Source organism: Bos grunniens, chromosome 3, assembly GCF_055505025.1.
Source record: "Bos grunniens cultivar Pamir isolate PY7600 chromosome 3, Bosgru_T2T1.0, whole genome shotgun sequence".
NCBI lineage: Eukaryota > Metazoa > Chordata > Mammalia > Artiodactyla > Bovidae > Bos > Bos grunniens.
In genome coordinates, this window is record NC_141167.1 from 33132194 (window position 1) to 33154684 (window position 22491).

General features: G+C 42.6%; 1 protein-coding gene across 25 annotated transcripts in view; it reads right to left on the minus strand.

The window, feature by feature from the left end:
* Positions 1-22491, minus strand: part of DAB1 (DAB adaptor protein 1) — a 1332660-nt gene that overhangs the window by 878802 nt on the left and 431367 nt on the right. The window lies entirely within an intron of this gene.

The window sequence follows — 22491 nt, forward strand, 5'->3', positions numbered from 1 at the left end:
TCCAGGATGTGACTTAGAGAAAGAGGTCATCCAAGTCGTGTTACTTCAAAACAGGTTGAGAGCCTCATTACTGACTGGGGTGTGACATGTGCAGATATTCTCAGCACAAGATTTATATTTGACCTCAATAATAGCAGGGGCTTCTCTGATAGCTTAGTTGGTAAAGAATCCTCCTGCAATGAAGGAGACCCCAGTTCAACTCCTGGGTCTGGAAGATGCTGGAGAAGGGATAGGCTACCCACTCCAGTATTCTCGGGCTTTCCTTGTGGCTCAACTGGTAAAGAATCTGCCTGCAACATGGGACACTTGGGTTGGATCCCTGGGTTGGGAAGATCCCCTGGAGAAGGGAACGACTACCCACTCCAGTATTCTGACCTGGAGAATTCCCTGGACTGTATAGTCCATGGGGTTGCAAACAGTCAGACAGGAATGAGTGACTTTCACACACAATTCAATAATAGCATGTACAGAGACTGAGAGATGCCAGATATTCAGTAGCATCCTGCCTGAAGCCAACAGTAGGCTGTGCCTCTTAACCAATAGCATAGCATAACCTCAGAAAAAACAAATATTTATTCCTCGAGTCAGTCATTCGTTGCCTCAGCTAATATTTATGGCTTTCATCCCCAGCACTAGCCAGCAGAGAGAGCTTTGTCGAGCTTCAGGGATTCCAGCAGCAGCCAGGTGGAAGAGCTGTAAAATTTTCAGGCAAAATCCACCACTTTAGAATGGGAGAAGGAGCTGACAGGTGACCTGCCTGGAGGAGAACGTGGCTGACCTCAGGCTGACAAGTGGTCTAAAGGAGCACCTTCCATGAGGGAGTCATATATCAACCAGGATGGACTGGGGAAAGGAAAGGTCTACTCTGGGATTAGTGTTCTTATAGTCACTGAGCTCTGTGACTTCAGACAAGGCATTTAACTGTTCCAGGTCTCAGCTTTCTGAGAGCAACATGGAGAGGCTGACTCAGTTTCATTCAAGATACTTCCAGTTCTATGCTAAAGCTATTCAATTTCATTCCCACTCCCAAACAAGGCCAGGATTCTAAGAATCCCAGGCTAAGTCTGAGCTTACGGCTCCTGGCTTGCCCAGAAGGGAGACTCACATCTCCACCATCTCTGCAGACGTGCATCCAGCCTGAGACGGTAGATTTTGGATGTTCAAGGGCAACTTATTTTGTCAACTCTCAAATTCAAAAGTATTACTCTTCGAGAGAGTTTTGCCTATAATCCAGTAGAGAGCAATAAATGAAAACATTGGAGGAGGCAGGGCTTTGCTGAGGAAGGAGCATGGGACAATAGGAAGAACTGAAGTTATCAGGTGGGTCACAAGTTTGTTTGGGTTTTTTCTTAAGATGTTATGGACAACCTTGAATGAACTTTTTGGCCAACCCAATCGATGGTGAAAGTATTTGAATGCTTCATTGAGTTGAGACCTTTGGATTTTATTTTGTAAAAGATGACATGTCCTCACAAGTGCTTATGCCATGGAGGGGGTGACTTGAATGGGTTTTAGAATAAAAGATCTGGTAGCAGGGCAGAAGTTGGACTGGAGAATGGAGACACTTTACTCTCCCATTCACTCACTCACTTACTGTAGTACAATTATCTATATCTTCAATAAATATTTGTTGATTAAATAAGTGACCATTTGGTCACCAGAAAAAATTAGTTTCTTCCTTAGGCATTTTGCTCCTAGGACCTGGTGTCCAGTAAACATGTAATTGCCCTAATGTGAGAGCTAATGTGAGAATGTTGTTCAGGTCAGGTCCCACAGCAGATGACGTAACAGGGAAAGGGTAAAGAAACATCATCTTGGGAAATGTGCTACCATTTCTGATTTCCTGGTTCTGACTTCCTCTTGGAATAATTTCACATGGCCAGCTGCATCAGCACGTTGAGTTATACAAGGTAGCTAGCTGTCGCACTGCAACAGGCATGACGTATCATTCCATTGATGCATGAAATTAAAAAGATGTGGCTTGCTAGAGATACAGCAGATAAACCAAACTTGCTTCTCAGCCCATCTACTTTTATTCACACAGGAAAATCTCAGAAGAAGAAAACGAAGAACCAGTCAGCCTGATTAACTGACCATAGACTGGTGCCAATAAACAGTTTCATGCCATCCACAGTTAACAAAGTGGGGGTGTTGGATATTTATTGAGTTCCTACTATGTGCTTGGCATGCTAGCAGATGCGATGGGTAGAGGAATAAATGAAATCCACTGAATATCAGAGAAGAGGCATCTTATCCAACCTGAAAACATCAGGCAAAGCTTCTTGGTAGAAGTAATGCCTAACCTGAAAGTTGAAGGGAAACTAGGAATTCACCAAGAAGCAGAAAAGGGAAAAAGCAGGGCAGGTATGCAGAGGTGGTGGCCAGGGTTGGGCAGGTGGGGGTGGGGAGCAAGACTCCCCACTTCCTGCACCAGGACGGAGCTTCTGCTACGGACGTGGCTACCCAGGGCTCCAACATGGACAGCGAATTTCTGCCAGAAGGTGAAGAGACACAGTGAGCAGGCGTCAGAGCAGATGTGGCAAGTGCATGGGGTTAATCAAGCATTCTGCAGCCAGGAAGAGAAATAAATGCCCCCAGGGCAATACTGGCAGCAGCTGGCAGGAGATGGCACAGAGTCAAACTTTGTCCTCCTGGAATAAGAGCTGCTCTGCCACTCGGAGGACTGGAAGCACTCGCCCAGCACTCCTCTCTGGACCCTCCTTGTTACAGAAAGGGCAATAGAAAGGGGGAAGGGCAAAAAATTAGTAACAGTGTCACTGATCTGCAATAAAGAAAGTAATCAATAATCATTCTATGAAGGAAAAGGAGAGACGGAGAAGATGGCTATTTGGTAATTTGATGGTTTCTATTTGCTTCTCTGTCTTTGATTTTACAGTTGGGAAGGATGTGAGTGTTATTACATGGCAATGAGGTTGCTATGGTAACTCCTTATTGTTTAATATAAGACTAGCTAAATCTTAGATAAGTTACTGGGAGAAAAATTAATGCTGCCAAAGGCCAGTTTCAGTTTTTTATTCTTTTTTGTGTCTGTAATGTTTCTGCCTGTTTCCCCTTCATAATCTACCCTTCTCCTAGGACATCAAACACACGTCAGGATGAAGGATGGCTTCAGTCATTATTGAAGGGATCCTCTACCATAGAAAACCAACCAGGACCCAGCGGTCAAGGGGAAAAAGGTCAATAAAAGAGGTGACTGTCTGGACCCAGGAGAATTTAAGAGGTGGCTCAACCCTAACTTTGCTGGCCAACGTATCTGTGCTTGAATTCCAGCTTGGCTATGTACCCATTCTGTGACCATGGGCAATGAAACTTTCTGGACTGGTTTCTTCATCTTCAAAAATAAGGAAAATGATGACATCCATCTCATTGAGTTTTGTTGGGAAAAATAAATTGCCTGGAAAATCTCAGGGACAGAGGAGACTGGTGGGCTACAGTCCACGGGATCACAAAAAAATTGGACACAACTGAGCAACTGAGCACATACAGACAGAGGCAGTATTTAGTGCTCAATAATTAGCTATTATTTTTTCTCTTTTCCTCCTCCTCCAATTTTGATAATGATAATGACGATGATGGCAATGACTATTGTCTTTTTAATACATTAAGGTCTAGTTTCAAATCCATGTCTTCCAACTTCCCTTACTTCCCTATAACACACAAAGCTTGCTTCTCTAGGCATTGCCTTTGGTCTGCTTTTAGGTGACACAAGGTGGGCACTAGGTTGGGGGCGAGGAAGTAGAGAATAGGGAGTCACTGACAAGTCACAAGAGCTTGCTTTGCCCCAGATCCTAGGCCAGGCCCTAATTTGCATTATCTTCCGGTGTTACAACATTCCAGTGATGTAAGTGTGGTTCTCCCCATTATACAGAGGAAGAAACTGAAGCTTGGAGAGTTTTACTACTTGGCTGTTGTTCCCACAGCTCACACATGGTAGCTCTGCAGACATTTGATTTCAAAACCCATACTTTTTCACAGCCATTCTGAGCATCCATTTTTTATGGGTTTTCTTCTGATGCATTTCTATCTTATCTTCCCTGCCCAGCAATCCTGGGAATCGGAAGAGGGCCTTCATTTCTTCTTTTTTGTGTTCTACCCTTTCATGTGTTCCAGCCATAGCACATAGGATAGACTCAACTAAAGCCTGTTGACTGAGGTATTAGAATCAAGTTAAAGAAAAAAAAAAAAAAATGAGACAAGAAAAACAGATGCAGCCTTGTCTGCCGGCAGAGACTGACATGGCTAACGTATTGAGTCTTAGATTTCAAATGACAGCAAGGATACAGAGACAAAAAAGTATCAAAATTCTGACATAACTGACAATCAGGGAAAAACAAAGGCTATGAAACTAGTGGTTAGAATAAAGCAGGTGAAGTCTGAAGAAAACTAATTAACTTTCCAATTATGTCAGAAGTTGTAAATTATAAGTTTTCGCACCGTTAGAAAGGAGGCTGCGGGGAAAGGATGACAAACCCGAGGTTTCAATAACGCCAGAGAACACATAACTTTCATTAATAGGCAGCTCTGGCGGTAATATTATAAAAAGCATTCTGGTTTCCTGAAATTCCCTTGTAATGAATGGCTTCTCAATTCAATAATTTTATTTCAGTTAATCTATCACCTTGAAAGCACATGCTAAGGAAGCCTAGCAGAGCGCTCTTTTGGATAATTTAATAAATGTTTCATTTTTTCTCAACTCCCCCCTGCCTCAAGTGATAACCTTGTTAGAGCAATAGCCTTAAACCACAGACAAGAGGTCCACTCACAGCGTCTGCAGTGAGCCTTGTTCTTCTCTCTGCAAGTTGCATGAAAACTTTAAGAAGTGAATGGTTAAAATGTGTTTCATGATTGACTAGCAATTTTATTAATATATTTAAATTTTCACTTAGGAAAATTATGTATGAAGTATGAAAATCTTGACAATTTCAGCATTAGACAGGTGAAAGTATCTTGTGGCTTTAAAGCCTCACAGAACTGAGCTTGGATTTGGGCTTGATCCCCACCTGCCTTCTGACTTTGAGGTCACAGGACCCCCGTTTTTCTGTGTAGGATGAACAGAATAATGCCTGCTGCGTTTGAGTGCTGCCGCTGCTGTTTAGTCTCTAAATTGTGTCTGACTTTTTGTGACCCCATGGACTGTAGCCCACGAGGCGCCTGTGTCCATGGAATTCCCCAGGCAAAAATACTAGAGTGGGTTACCATTTCTTTCTCCAGGGGAGCTCCAGGGATCAAACCCAAGTCTCCTGTGTCTCCTGCATCAACAGGCAGATTCTTTACCACTGAGCCACCTGGGAAGGCCCATATGAGTGCTATCATGCTGCAAAAAATTAATGCATGAAGTGCTTGGTAGATTGTAGGCACTCAATCAATGGTTCTTTCATTAGTAAAAGTACCTTCAGCTTTTTTTCTTTTTCCCTGCACTACGCCACATGCAAGGTCTTAGTTCCCACACCAGGGATTGAACCCACACCCCCAAAAGTGGAAGCACGGAGACTTAGCTGCTGGACTGCCACTGAATTCCCAGTGTCCATTTTTTTTCAGCATCAAACATTGACTGAGCACTTCTTGCCAGATAATAGAGACTGTACTAGATGCCAGAGACTCAATATGAAAAAAACAGTCTCGAAGTCACTCACTGTCTCACTCTCTCTCTCTCTCCTCCTATCTCTTTGCTCAGCCTGCCCTCTTCAACCTAGAGATTCTTACCCTAGCTGAAGGTCTGTAAGTCCTTGGTAAAGATTTATTTCCAGTATAAGTAGTAATACTACAGCCCCAGTTGCTCTGTCTGACAATAATACAGTCCCTTACATGGATAAATACAGAAGATGCTTACACTCTTTTATCTTATGTGGGCAGAACTGTGATACCACTGATAACAACAGCCTGCATTTTAGAAGGATGATACTTGGTTGATATCCTTTCTTTACAGGTTGGGAGGCTGAGATGCAGAGAGAGATGCCTAAATCTATCTAACTCCCCAAGTCAAATGCTGTCCCACAATGCTTTCTCTACACTCTCTCCTTCTCTGCTGTGGGAACTGGACAGACAAAGACCAGAATCTAAGTTGTGAAGATGAGGAAACCAAGATGAGGGAGAGGAACTAACATGCCCGTTATTAATGCTGTAAGTGACTGGTGGAGACAATATTAGAAACCAAGTGCTTTATCACTTGCAGAGTCTTATGGTCCCTCAGCTCACATGCGCCAAGAGGCACCATGAAACACTGGGCAACCTCTGAATAATAATAATACCGATAATGACGACAGCAGCCATCGGTTAACATGTACTTCCTCCCTCTCAAGTGCTGTTGAATGAGTGCTGGATCTCATTGGTCTTGGCAGCAATACTATAAGATAGGTATATTACTTTTCCCATCTATACACATGACTGAAAGACACAGATAGATAAAGAAACATTTCCAAAGCAACAGAGCAAGTATAGCCAGCATTTAAACCCAGGACGCTGGATGCCAAACTTGACCCTCTTCACTGCTTCAGTAACTGTAATAGTTTGTCTTCCTAGGTATTGGCTCATGTATGTACATGGATCTGAGTATGTATATCTCCCCACACATTTGGGGAAAAAAAAAAAAGATTTAGTCCTCTGTGCAGTAAAGAATTAACATGCAGGCCTGAGGCTGCTGTCTTTAAAGGATATGCTCGCAAGATTAGTCCCTGACTGACGACTGGGAACTTGTCTCTGAAAATGGTGCTTACATGTGAAGATTGGTCCACTATACCTAGACTGTTAATGCAAATAATTTGGTTCATTCTCAATACCTGCTTTATTCCTTTGGAGACTGGACTTTTGTAGTTGTTAGGCAGAGAGTGCATATGTGACCAGCTCCTCAATAAAGCTCTTGGGCACTAAATCTCAAATGAGCTTCCTTGGACCAGAAACATCTTAACAAACATTGCTGCATTTTCACTGCTTGGGTAGAAAGCATTCTACGTGACTCCTCAAGGGATGGAGAGAAGTTAGGAAGACTGAACACAGATCCTTTCAAAGTCCATTAAGTTTTTCCCTTATTGATCCAGCTGTATCCTTGTTGCACCTCTATAAGAAGTCTTAGCTATATGGAGGACTATATGTGGAATCTTGTGAGTTCTCCTAGTGAATTAATGAATGCGTGCATACCCCTAAAACAATTCCTCACTCATAGGCTATGAAATAAATTCCTTGGATTAACCAGTTAGTAAATATATTTTTGCACTCCTAATTTTTCCCTTCATGTTTAAGATATAACTGATATGCTCAGTTGCTTAGTCATGTCTGACTCTTTGCAACCCCATGGACTGTAGCCTGCCAGGCTCCTCTGTCCATGGAGTTTTCCAAGCAAGAATACTGGAGTGGGTTGCCATTTCTTTGTGCAATAAGTGACATACAATACTATATTAGTTCTAGGTATACAGCATAATGATCTGATATAATATATATATACATATCAGTCCTGAATATTCATTGGGAGGACTGATACTGAAGCTGAAACTCCAATAATTTGGCCACCTGATGTGAAGAACTGAATCACTGGAAAAGACCCTGATGCTGGGAAAGATTGAAGGCAGGAGGAGAAGGGGATGACAGAGGATAAGATGGTTGGATGGCATCACTGACTTGATGGATATGAGTTTGAGCAAGCTCCGGGAGTTTGACGGGGAAGCCTGGAATGCTGCAGTACATTGGGTTGCAAAGAGTCAGACAGTACTAAGCGACTGAACTGAACTGATACATACACACACACACACACACACACACACACACACACACATATATATATATAAAACAAAACTATTTCTATGATAAGTTTTGTTAACATTCATCATTTCACATAGATACAATTTTTTTTCTTGTGATACAAACTTCAGATTTATTCTCTTTCCAGCTTTCAAATATATGATACTGTATTCTTAATTACTATTATCATGTTATACATTATAGCCCCAGAATTTATTTATCTTATGCCTTGAAGTTCACATATTTTAACCACTTTCTTTTATTATTTTTATTTTGACCATATTTCTTTTCTTTGTCCAACTATTCATTCAAGAAACACTCATCAAGAACTTACTCTGTGCCAGAGAATAAGATTCACATTGTAGTAGAGAAGATACACTTTAGGATACACACAATAGGACAAACACATAATAACAATAGTAAAAACATACACACGGACATACACAAACACACTGTATATATATACATATATGTGTGTGTGTGTGTGTGTGTACATATATAAAATAGTTTTGTGATCTGAGATACCAAGGGAAAGTACAAACGACTGTACAAGTCTATGAGAACCTACTGTATAGCATAAGGGGAAAAAGGTACAACCTGTTTATAGAACATATATTAAATTAACCTTAAAAATGCATTCCTATATACATTAGATGCAAACAAATACTGTTTGATTCCATTTATACACGATAACTAGAATAGTCAAATTCAAAACACCAGTACTGTATATTAATGCATCTATATGGAATTTAGAAAGATGCTAACGATGATCCTACATGCAATGCAGCAGAAGAGACACAGATGTAAAGAACAGATTTTTGGACTCTGTGGGAGAAGGCGAGGGTGGGAGGATTTGAGAGAATAGCACTGAAACATGTATATTGGTGGTGGTGGTGGTGGTGGTTTAGTTGCTAAGTCATGTCCGACTCTTGCGACCCCATGAACTGAGGCCTTACAGGCTCCTCTGTCCATGGGGTTCTCCAGGCAAGAATACTGGAGTGGGTTGCCATTTCCCTCTCCAGGAACACGTATATTACCATTCGTAAAATAGATGACCAGTGCAAGTTCGATGCATGAAACGGGGCACTCAAAGGCAGTGCTCTGGGACAATCCAGAGGGATGGGGTTGGGAGGGAGATGGGAGGGAGTTTCAGGATGGGGGGACACGTGCACCCGTGGCTGATTCATGTTGACATATGGCAAAAACCATCACAATATTGTAAAGTAATTATCCTCCAATTAAAATTAATTAAAAAAAGAAGAGTCAAATTCATAGAGTCTGAAAGTACATTAGTAGATGCTGGGGTGGGGTGGGGTAGGAAATGTTTAATGGGGACAAAGTTTCAGTTTAGGAAGGTGGAAAATTCTGGAGATGGGTAATAGTGAGAGTTGCACAACAATATGAATGTATTAGTGCCACTGAACTGCAGAGTTAAATCTGGCTAATACAGTATGCTTTATATTATGTGACTTTACCACGATAAAAAAAGTTAAATTGTATTTGTTAGTTGGAAAACATTTAGGAATAAAAAAATAAGAGTTGAAAAAATAAAAGACCAAGGCAGGCCTGTCTGACTTAGATGCAGGTATCATAGAAGATCCCCCTGAGAAAATGATATTTCAGCCTGAACAACAAGTCCACTTACCTAGGTGAAGGGCAGGTGGGGAACAGAGGAGTAGAATTTGTGGGGATACCTTCCAAGTTTTAAAATGTAGGACAATAAAATGTAGGACCTTATTGGGTATCACGGATAACCGGGTCAGGAAAAAGGGATCTTCAGGAATGTTCTGTAAGCCCTTCTTGGGGCAATCTTATCCTAGCATTTTGAGTGACTTACGAGAATGGCAGACAACGGTGCTCTCCACTGCCGTGTGATTTTAAGTCAGGTACTTCCCTCCAGCACTGCTGACACAGGACGGTCACGCCTGGGTCATCTCAGCCAGCCCCAGCTCCTCCACGGTGGAAATTGGGGACTGCTGTCATTGAATAATTGCAGCTTGCCTGCTGAAATGCAGATGTGCAGTCAATGGAGAGGATTCAATTTGTGGAGGGGCCAAGAGGGAAAAGAGAGAGGGAGTCCAAGTAGCTTCAGACTTTCTATTTACTCTCTTCCAAGTACTCGGTTATTCAGAGGACTGGAGTCGATCTGTCTGTATTTCAAAGGGAAGTGAGCTCAGATGCCTGGACATTCAGGAAGGAGAAGGAGGGGGATAGGACAGGGGCTAGAGATGGGCTGGGGTCCATCCAAAACTGGCCTAAGGGGGCTGCTGTGGGCTTGAGAGAGAGGGATGAAGAGCTGCAAAGACTCCCTTCTTTTCCTTCTCCACTGTGGATACTGACATAACATCCCTGACCATGTATGACACACCTCATGAGGGGCCAGGAGGGAAGGAGGATGGAAGCTCTTTAGAGCAGAGCACAGAGGGAACAAAGCGAGCCCAAGAGGACTTTCTAAGCAATAGTGTCTGGGACAAAAGAAGAGCTGGGCTCAGTCCTCTCCCAAGATATGCAAAAGTCAGAATTTTATAAATCTGACCCTCATGGGCTTACCTGATCATTTCTAGTCTTCCTTATTATGGCTTGTAAATTCTACTATCTTTGTTTAGAAAACAGGTAAAATTAAATCATTATCATATACTAGTCATTCTCCTTGGGCTTCCCAGGTGGCACTAGTGGTAAAGAACCCGCTTGCCAAAGCAGGAGACATAAGAGACTCAGGTTCGAGTCCTGGGCCGGGAAGATGCCCTGGAGGAGGAAATGGCAACCCACTCCAGTATTCTCGCCTGGAGAATCCCCATGGACAGAGGAGCATGGCAGGCTACAGTCAACAGGATCGCAAAGAGTCAGACATGATAGAAGTAACTGAGCATGTATACCTACTCTTCTAGGTGCTAATGTCAAATTATTTAAATCTGAAAAGAAACCGAGGCATTTAGTCCATATGTTATAAATTTGGAAATGGGTTCATTTACACGTTGTCCCTGTGAACACTGAGTGCTGCACGTCTCTCATGGCATCACATAATTAACAGCTTTATTTCATTTCATCCTTGAAGAAATCTTCACAATATAAAAAAGAAAACTTACATCCATCCTTCCTTTTCTCTGGTATGCAGCTCCTTCCAAGAGCCAGGCATTGCCTTATACTGTAGTCAGGCAGCCTGGCCCAGGACCACACATTTTCCATCTCGGGGAAGAGGGTGGAGAAACAGAAAGATTAATGCTGGGAGCACAGAGCAAGATGTAGAGTTGAATAAATAAATGAATGAGTGAGTGAGTTTGGTGAATTAATAAATAAATAGAATGGCTGGTGAATTGAGAAGCTGACTAAAAGTAGAAACAGCAATATATTCTCACAAGGAGGGATGAATATTTTCAAACTCATTTCTAGCCTAGCCTAACCACAGGAAACTCCAAACATCATTCAGCATGGGCAACAAAAAGTCATTGAACTCAGAAAGGGCAGTAAAATGAGGAAAGAAACTCATTTTGCTCAGACTTGCTTGAGCTATGGTTTAACACAGTTTAGGACCACGGTCACAAAGCCCTCAGGAATAATCTAATGTGCTTGAAAGTATCATATTAAATTACATTTCATTACATTTTGCCCAAACAGCATAGCAATATCTGTGTACGATATTTGTAACAGAATGCAAAAATGTGCCTTGTATTTGCATACTATTAACCTATTTAAAATCCCAAGCAGAAGAAGATGAATTGGACTCTTCTGCAGTCTAATGCATTAGAATACAAAATGTGGAAATATAAAGTAGCATTAAACAACTGCAAACATAATAATAAGCACTGTAATTGTGATGCAGTGATTTCAGATTGCAATAAATTCACACAGTATTGTCTACAATATCACACTGAGGTAAGGAATGCTGGTTTGAGGTATAAAACGAAGCCTTAAGGAAATATAAATGGTGCTGCCTATATTCCCACCATCCCATTAAGAATCAATTAACTTCATCTGGGAAATAAAATGCACATAGCTAAATAATATGGAGAGAAACTTCACGTTGCTTGCCTCCTTGACACAGTAGATGCTCAATGAAAAATTATTGAGGCATTAGATACACATGTCATTCATTCTCCAAACATTCATCACACTCATTATACCTACTATGTACCAGACACTAAATTACTCATAAAAAGGGAGTACACACAGGGAAGCAGAAGAAACAAAAAGATAGACAAGCGCATCTTCCTGGGCTGAGGCCCACTCCCATCCTCTCACATGGCTGACAGAGGAGTATAGGATAATACATGTCCTGAGTGGAGGGAATAATCCACGCATTCCTTATCAAGTCTATTGTCTCCGTTCTTTGTTAAACTTACAGGGTCTGGGTTCATTTTCACTAAATGAGCCATCACATCTCCTTAGAGAGGGCTCATAGTTTCACGAGGGAGAATCATTTGTGCTTAACCTTGTAGAATGAGTAAAGGAGGTGTGTTCTTTGGCAAATGGATCAATATGTACAGAAGCATCTGTGAGAAATTAACATGCTAGAGTGTAGAGTGGGAATACACACATCACATTTGATCGTAATGACTGCTAACGTGATTTCAGATTCTATGCTCAGACTAAACAGGAGTAGCCCTATACTACAGCACAGATATTAAGCAGTAATATGACTTAAGGGTAGAAAGGCATCTGACATTCATTGAGTGCTCATTACATTTCAGAAATCATGTCTAGGACTCTCTAACCAGCATCCCAATTAATTTTTAAGAACATTTTTTATATGGAAGATCGGGCGTTCCCCAACCCTTTCCCGGACTACGAGGCCGCCGCCGAAAGGCAGGCCATTTAAAAAAAAAAAAAAAAGAACATTTTTTATGATGCAATCACCCTTCCTATGTTCAGATGAGGAAACTAAGTCATAGAGAGATGAAACAAATTTTCTAGTCTCATAACAAAGAAGCCTGCCGTGTTGAATGCTACCTATATTCCCCAAGCAGCAACTGTCACTAAAAACCAAAGAAAGCCTCTGGACATTTAAGATCAGGAAACGAGGCCCAGAGTCTAAGTGATGTGGCCAAAGTCATCCAGTGGTTGGCAAAGCCAAGTCTCCTGATTCCTATTCTAGTGCTCCACTAGCACATCAGAACCTCCACACTCTCATGTCTCCAGTTGCAGCCTGTGCAAACGAGGGAGACAGTGCAGTGATAGATTGTGCCTAAGAGCTATTTTAACAGCCCTGCTGTTCTGCTGGAGAAACACAGATGCTGCGATGTGTTCCCCCTGAAGCTTGCAGCCAGGTTACTGTTCAGGCAGCCACCAGATGCTGCTGTTCCCTAAAGACACCTGAAAGCAGCCAAGCTCCCGAGGACACACAGGGAGGACTGCCGGAACCAACAAAACCCCATGATGGTCATCAGGAGCCACCCTGAATCTTTTCCGATAGAGACACTCTGCCCACTTGGGTCAAGGCTCCAGGATAATTATCCAACAAAATAGACAGTGATCCCAGATATGGACTCCCCACGTTCAACATGGTTCCCTCAAAACCCAGCTGGAGGCCAGTCTTGCCTTGTGGCCAAGTCTGATTCTCTAAACTAGGGAAAGAAAAGAGAGGGAGAAAGGGAGGAATAAGCATCTACGACATGAGCACCACTGCCTCTGTCATCAAACAACTGGTGTCTAATGAAGGTTCATTTTCACAACAACTCTGTGTAGAAGTTACTATGATCCCCCTTTTACAAATGAGCAAACCAAAGCTATAAAAGTAGGGAAAAAGCATCAAAATATAATACAGTTAATCTTGGGTCAAGAAAGCTTTGATAATTGGTCTGAAGGGTTCCATGACTATTCTCTTTCAAGGAAAATGGCTGCAAAGATGACTTTCAATACTTAGCATGTCATCCCCCTTGAGATAAAATAACTGACTTTACAATCCCTGGAAAGTCCCTCCTTATCCCCCCTCCCTCTCTCTTCTGTGGTATCCATCTTTTCAAAATGGTTCTCTGCCTCCCAGCACTCTGGCAGAAAAGCATCTGTGCTCACTCTTTGGGGGATGAGGAAAGGAGAGACGGAGGGAGGCAGGGGCTGAGATTTATCCAGAATCCATTTTCATAAATGAGAACCTTTTCGCAGTGAAACAAATTTCCCACCTATGGTATCTCTGCATCTCATTTGACAACCCCCATCTCTTGATTATCCCTGTGGGTTGTAATGTACACTCTATTAAATGGGCGATAAACACAGCAAGGGTTATTGCTGCACATAATAGCCAACAGAGATCTTGTCGTTTAGCCTATTTCAGAGCCTTTCACACCTTCCTCCTACACCCTTCCCATGTCTGTACTAAAAGAGAGAAGCCAGAAATAGGTTTTGATGTACAGCATAAAGTCTCATCACTCATTCAACAAACTAAACATGTTATCACAGCCCCCAAACACAGTCTCCCTTTGGTGTCCTCATCTCAGAAAATGCATCTCCATCCACTCAGGTCCTCAAGACAGAAACCTAGGAATAATGCCCAGTTCCTCTCTCTCTTTCACTGATCTCATTGAGTCCATCTCAAAGGCAAAAATGCCTCCTGAATATTTTTTCAAATATCCATCTTCACTGCCACCATCCACACTAGAAGTGTTTTTCCCTTGGATAGAGACTGGCAACATGCCTCTCTCTTCCCCACCCTACCTTCGTTTCCCTCCCCGTTTCACCTTCCCCCATCCATTACTCATTTATCTTTGAAAAGACAGAAATCTGATTGTGCCATTTCCATTCTCACCATTCACTGTGGGCTAATGTGGACATCGGAGAAGGCGATGGCACCCCACTCCAGTACTCTTGCCTAGATAATCCCATGGACTGAGGAACCTGTTAGGCTGCAGTCCATGGGGTTGCGAAGAGTCGGACATGACTGAGCGACTTCACTTTGACTTTTCACTTTCATGCATTGGAGAAGGAAATGGCAATCCACTCCAGTGTTCTTGCCTGGAGAATCCCAGGGACGGGGGAGCCTGGTGGGCTGCCGTCTATGGGGTCGCACAGAGTCGGACACGACTGAAGCGACTTAGCAGCAGCAGCAGCAATGTGGATATGGGGCCAGGTGTTTTTCAACGATTATTCACTGACGTGTCCCGAGATCCCCCTTTTTTAATAGCTGTATACTCACCTCTCCACGCTTACGCCACACCCTCCAGTCCTCACATCATCCTGTTTGATCTGTCCAAGGTAACTTCCAGGCTGTGGTCCTTTGGCCTGAAACATGGTTTTTCTTTGTTCCAAATCAGGCCTGACCTTAAATGTCTGCAGAGTGGGTGGATGCCCAGATGGTGGGATTTCAGGGATTCCTGTCCTAAAGTATCTCCCTCGTCCCACGTTAGATCATATCCACTGCCAACACCGCCAGACACGGGTGCTGCTCTGTCAGGCACTCGGCTAAGCCTGTACATATTCTGTCACATTAAGCATCACAGGGTCAAACAACTACAAAAGCTGGGTTTGAACCAAGGCCTTGTAACTCTCAAGTCTAGAATATTAACTATTATTCCCTTCCTTTATTACTTATATAGACTTAAACGTCCTAGGCTGCTTTCTCCCTATCCCTCCCCCCACCCCCCCGTGCTCCATCAGCTGCTTTATATATTTTATGTTTGATATTTGCTGTTGTTTTTGCCTGTTGTGCATTCCATTTTGTTTTCCTGGCAAACTCCCATTTGTCCTTTAAAATTCTCTTCGAATCTTTCCTTGAACATTTCAGAGTCCTCTGTGTTCTTCTGATTTGTTTATATTCTTCTATCACAATATTCACCACACCAGATCACAATTAACTCTTTATTTGATTGTTTTATTCATACCTATAACCACTGAGTGTGAAATAGAGTGCGGACCCCATCATAAGATGGCTATCTGACCCTAGGCAACTTAATAAACATCGCAGAGTTTTATTATCCGCCTCATGGAACTATCAAGAGGTTAAAGGCACAAATATATGTTCAGTTCAATTCAGTTCAGCCACTCAGTTGTGTCTGACTCTTTGTGACCCCATGGACTGCAGCATGCCAGGCTTCCCTGTCCATCACCAACTCGCAGAGCTTGCTCAAATTCATATCCATCGAGTCAGTGATGCCATCCAACCATCACATCCTCTGTCATGTCATTTATTCCTGCCTTCAGTCTTTTCCAGCATCAGGGTCTTTTCCAGTGAGTCAGTTCTCTGCATCAGGTGGCCAAAGTATTAGCGCTTCAGCTTCAGCGTCAGTCCTTTCAGTGAATATTCAGGGTTGATTTCCTTTAGGATTGACTGGTTTGATCTCCTTGCTGTCCAAGGGACTCTCAAGAGTCTTCTCTAACACCACAGTTCAAAAGCATCAGTTCTTTGGTGCTCACCTTTCTTTATAGTCCAACTCTATTGGGCCATAACAAACATATGTGATGTGCTTAGAATAGTTCACGGTATATGGTAAGTCCCAAATAAGTGTTAACTATACACACAAACGCACACACACACACACACACACACATGCGTGCGTGTGTGCTAAGTCGCTTCAGTTGGCATCTGACTCTTTGCAACCCCATGGACTGGAGTCCACCAGGATCCTGTGTCCATGGGGTTCTCTAGACAAAAATACTGGAGATTCTTGTTAGAATACAGGGTTGCCATGCACTGCTCCAGGAGACTTTCCCAACCCACGGATCCAACCCTGGTCCCCTGTATTGCAGGTGAATATTCTACCGCTGAGTGAATATTCTACAGCACCGCCCCCTCCCCACAAATATATATATATATATATATAATTTGTCTCCCTTAATAGGGAATGTCTCAGGAATGAGTCTTTTAACTGTATTCTATTCAATTTATGACAGTAAGGGAGATAAGTATAAACGTATTAGTAACTAAGTCAGCTTTTAAAAAACAGGTTCCAGAATTTATGAGTGCCTATTGTGAAATTGGTATTGCACCATTAGAAAGCAATTTAGGAATATATATAAATAGCTTGGCAATATTTACATAATTTGATCTGTACCTTTGACTTTTGGAAATTTGTTCAAAAGAAATGGTCAGAAATGCATGCAAAGATTGATTTGCTCATTCATAAAATACATGGAATGTCTATCATATGCCACACACAGTGCTAGACTCAATATTTATTGAATTTTTAATTGTAAGGAAAAAGTGCGAAACAGCTTAAATGCCGATCAATAGGGACTATATACCGTGAACTATTATGCAAGTATAAAAAGTTATTTCTCAGGGAACGTCAATGTCATCAAATGACACTATTTTTAAGAGATTAGGATACCAAAGCATCATAAAATACAATCTCAATATTGTGTGACATTTACACAATATAGAATTTCTGGAGAAAATGCAAACAGCAAGTTGACAGTGATTTATGTAGATGCCAAAATTATGGGTGATTTTAATTCTCATCTTGAGTTTTTAAAAATATCTAAAATTTAGATCATAGTTATATATTTCCCATTTGCAAAAACGCTGGTATGATTAAAAGATATAGAAAGTACAGAAATACATTATTTCAAAGGAAGTGACTCTCCCTTCATGCTCCACAAGGACTCAGGAGCAAGAAAGAAATGTAACAACACTTACAGGAAAAGAGCGTGGGCTTTGGAGTTCTGCACTTGGCTCTATGTCTCTGCTGCTTACCAACTATGACACCTCAGGCAGAATACTTCATCTTTCTGTGTCTCAGGTTTCTCATTAAAAAAAAAGAAAAAAAAAAGATAATGTGGCTCATTGTAGAAGCTTAACAAAACATGAACTCCTTTTCTTAAGAACCAGCCTGTTTCCAAGATCCTCTGGGGGATGTGTCTGCAATTCTCCTAAATGCAAACCAAGCACTGGAAACCTTAAGACTAGAAAATGAATGTTAAAAAAAAAAAAATCCCACCAAGTTAAGTGGGTGGCTTAGGCCCCAGTTCCTGCTCATGCATTCCCCACAAGATGGAAATGAAACCCGGCATTTCACTAAGTGACCTTGATAGCTCTCAGCCATGACACTAGGGGACGAGATCAGCATCCAGGCCACCCTCCCCAGTGACCTGAAGTGCCCCAGGCCCCCTACCCTTCTCTGACCTTTATCCCCATGGAACGATACATGGAACAACGACATTTGTAATTAGTATTTTTGTCATTTAAAGTTCACGAGATTTGTAGTCAATTATTGGCTAAAAACATTTATTATTTGCAATATATTATTAGTTTATTATGGCTCATTGCTTTAAAATACTTCGTTTAATCCTTTGCAGGTCCTTAAACACAAATATGGCAGCTATTAGCAACCTCTTCAGTCAGGCATAAAATTGTACCCAAAGGCCTCATAAACAATAGAGTGCTTTGCAAAGATTAAATCGGTGTACACAGCTGTGAAGGAGGCCATTAGGAAATGCATTATCATTCTGTTTTACTGTTACTTTGTGTGCCACCGTGCTCTTGTCAATCCATCAGCTAACCCTGCCCCTGCCCCGTAAGTGGAAGAGCCTCCACATCTTACCAGGTAAGAGGTGGCCACCAGGAGCCACAGGGCCCCAGCCTCTCCATGTGAGGTTAAGGAGACCTGGGACCTGTTGGGCAGAGTCAGCCCAGAAAAAGCACAGCATCCCAGGGCTCCCCTCCTTCAAAGAGGGAGGCTGTCCTTATGCCCAAGCTTCCTGTAAGATGCTCATTTCAAATAAAATAATTGTTTGCCTTCCAGTCTTTATTAAAAAATGTCTGCTGCTTCCAGAAAAAGGAGGGGAGAAAAAAGAGAAACTATTATTTATGGAGCCCTTGTTATATTGTGGGCTCTCTCAGATAGCCCTTTCTTCATTCAGTAGGGAACGCTTTGCAAACGGTGCTGAAGCCACGTGGAAGAGCAGACGGGGGCTCAGCACTGGGTGAGAGAGGCAAACAAACAGCTAAGGTACATCCAATACTGTGTGATGAGTGTCAGGCTTTCCTAGTGGAAGGATTATCTAAGGCAAGTTTAGAAAGACGAAGGGGATACAGGCTTCCCCAGTGGTCTAGTGCTGAAGAATCCACCTGCCAATACAGGGCACATGCGTTCGATCCCTGGTCTGGGAAGATCGCACGTGCTTCAGGGCAACTAAGCCTGTGTGCTACAAACACAGAGCCCACGCACCCTAGAGCCCATGCTCCACAGCAAGAGAGGCCACTGCAAAGAGAAGCCTGTGTACCACCACTAGAGAAGTAGCCCCTGTTTGCCACAACTAGAGAAAGTCTGAACACAGCAAAGAAGACCCAGCATAGCCAAATAAATAAATATTTTTTTAAAAATTAAAGAGAGCCATACGGAGTTGTGGGGACAGGAGAGAAGGATATTCCAGGCTGTGAGATCAACATATACAAAGGTGAAGAAGTATGAAACAAGAGGTACTTCACATATTTCATGAAGTCCTCCCAAAGCCCTGCTAGGTAGACAGTATCTCTTTATAGAAGAAAAGCCTCTTTCTGCCCTAATCCTTCTACCCCTGGCTGCATGCAGCCTGCCCTGTCCTTTAGTGGCCAAACACAGCACAATGGCAAGAATATAGGCTTTGGATTCATGTCAAGTCTGAATTCAGCATTAGTTATTATCTAAGTGATCTTGACAAGTCACTTTGCAGTTTCCTATCTGCAAAATGGGGCTAATAATACCTACCACTTAGGATTACCATGAAACTTTTATAAAATATCAAAATCACCTAGTGCATCATTTGTCACAGGGCAGAGATTCAAAAAATGGTAGGTTTCCTTCCTTTTATACTTTTTAGGTTATCAGTGCAAAATCTGTCTCTCCCAGGAAGCCTTCCAAGATTCACCAATTTAGAAATTACCTAAAGGAAGGGGCATATCCTATATTGGTATTTTCCAGAAAGAGTTGGCAAACAGAAAGCTCTGAAGAAAGATCAGCCAAATTAAAGAAACTTGGCTTTGTGGTCAGTTCACCTAAGAGCCTCCCCTGTGTATTTTTAAGCTCTTTCATCCCCACAGGTGAACAATCTGGGCCCTGGACACCATTCCCTTTGGCTTTCTTTCAGAAGTCTGTGAGAGAAAACAGGCAGACACAGCAGTGCCTGCCTTTTGGGGCACATTTCTTCCTGGCTTGCTGTATTAGAAGAAGCAAGCATTTGACCAGGCTTGACCTCCCAGAAAGCCCTCTAGCCCCATGACCCAGCATACAATCTGTGTCCATTGCTCCAGACACAATTACTCCTTAGCTGTTCCCTGAACACATGGTCTCACAACACGGCAATCTTACACAACATGGCATTTGCCATGCCATCTTCTAGAGACGGTCCTGCTCCATCCTGCCCTCTAAAACCCCAATTCATCCTCTAAGACCCAAGCATCACTTTTTAAAATTCTCTCAGGGAGGCTTACTCACTCTACCTGTGACTCCATAGACCACCATTCAGACTTTCATCCTATATCTAAAACCCTGAAATAATTGATTCCCAGATCTGTTTCCCTTAGTGTCCTATGACATGCTGAAATACATGCTCAGTTGTTCAGTCATGTCTAAGTCTTTGCGACTCCATGGACTGTAGTATGCCAGGCTCCTCTATCCATGGGATTATCCAGGCAAGAATACTGGAGTGGGTTGCCATTTCCTACCTCAGGGAATCTTCCTGATCTAAGGATTGGACCCATGTCTCCTGTGTCTCCTGCAATGGCAGGAGGATTCTTTACCACTGGGTTACCTGAGAAACCCTTTCTCATCTTTGTATCAATATTTAGAATAAAGGATGGCATATCTCTGGTGAATGAATGAATCCTAACATCCAGGAGTAATCCTGCAAGAGACTCAGACACACTGAAACCAGAGTGGCATCTGGCAGGGTCTGCAGTGGGAAAGGTGGCCACCTCAAGAAGAAATCATTACCAAATTCTCTAAACCCCTTCCTTTCTGAAAGTTGGGCCCAGAGAAGCAGAGTCTCTGCCATAGTGATGCATTGTGGGTTTTCTCCTCAATTCAGCCTGCTATATCACTCACCCAATCTCCCTTCACGGGCTGGTTATTTCTATTGGGTCCCAGCCCCACCCCTTCTTCACCCCTCACTGGCCTGTGAGGGGTGACCTAGGATCCTGTGACCCAGGATTCTGATGTGTGTGGACAGCTTCATGGGAGCTCCTTTGACTTGAGGCCCTTACCTGGGTTCTGCCAACGGGAAGCTCTGAGGGGAGGTCAAGGGTATTTCTTCCCCTTTCCTGCTCTGCTTTAGATCCTTGTCTGTAGCTGCTGCGCCCACCCAGGAACTCTTTGAGAAGTGGTCTTGGCAACATTCACAGTCTGATGGTTAGAACTGTGGACTGTCTAATTTTGTGCAGCTCACTGGCACTGGTTTGGGGGTTGGCAGAGATGGGTGGGTTGACAGGAGGAAGGGAAAAGAGAAAGAACAACATGGGGAAGGAGGGCTGATGAATTTTTCAGTCTTGTTTCCAATTTCTGTTGGTCATGCGGATCTGATCTTCTATCTCTTTTGGCCGACAGCACAATCAAGTGGAAAGAGAGTAAGTTCTGCAGAGAACAGAGAGGTTGTAGTTTAAGCCAGGCTCAGTTATAGGCTGGATATTGTTCATCTTGGGCAAGTTACTACCTCTTTGAGCCTCAGCTTTTGATATCTATATAATGGAATAATATGCCTCCTTACATAGCTAGTCTGGAGAAGGGAAAGTCTACACACTCCAGTATTCTGGCCTGGAAAATTCCATGGACTGTATAGTCTATGGAGTTGCAAAGAGTCAGACATGAATGAGCGACTCACTTTTACTTTACACAGTAAGAGAATTCCAAGGTGTTAAAGAATGTAAGGGAGCCAACCACAGTGTCCCAGACAGAGCAAGAGCAGAGCAAAGACAGTTTTCTCTTCTCTGGCTCCCATGCGATGAATAGATTGAGTGAATGAACAAACAGACCCTCTTTCAACAAACCTTTTGTTTTATCTTAGGGTGAGGTAAAATCTGTCCTCCCTTAACTTCTACCCATTGGACTTAGACCTGCCTTCTGGAGCCAAACAGAATAAATCAACTCGCTCTTCTAAATGAAAACCCTTCAAATATTCCTGTTTAATAAATTGAATAAATAGACTCCACTTTAATAAATTTCCTCTAGGCCTGCGGGCCTTTGCAAGGCAGACGATATGAATGAAGATGATGTCTGCACATGAAATGCTTTGTGCACCACGTACCTGCCACTCTGCCCAGAGACGGAGGGCAGCCGGGGGAGGCTCATTTAAAATGAACCAGCAGTGGTAGCCACACACACAAGCTTTGTCCTTTCTAAAGCCAGCCTAGATATTGTACACCTTGATTTTTAAAAGGACATCATGCATATTTAAAAATCAATCCTTCCTCTCCCCCTTGTTTATTTCTTGTTCATTTCAAATACATAGAATGCCTACTCCGTGCCATGTACTCTGCTAAGCTCTTCCCATGGTTCTCTCATCTCATTCAGTCTTATTCTAAAGGAGATATAATGTCAGCATCCCTATTCTACAAATGAGAGAGCTTCGGCTCTAAGGAAAAAAGTGTATCCATGGCACACAGAGCTACAAGGAGTGGAGCTTAACCTCAAATCCAGGTAGGTGGGGCCAATGAGTTCTGCTACCTAATTAATGGGGCAGGAGAATGACAAGGAAACACACACACACACACCCTGCATTGCATCAGGTCTTAAAGGGTGTTTTCAGGCAAAAAGGAAGCAGCCTGAACCAAAGTGTGGAGATGTTTAAGAATCTGTCTGGTTTGGAGGTGGGTCAGTTGAGATATGTCTGAAGCACAGA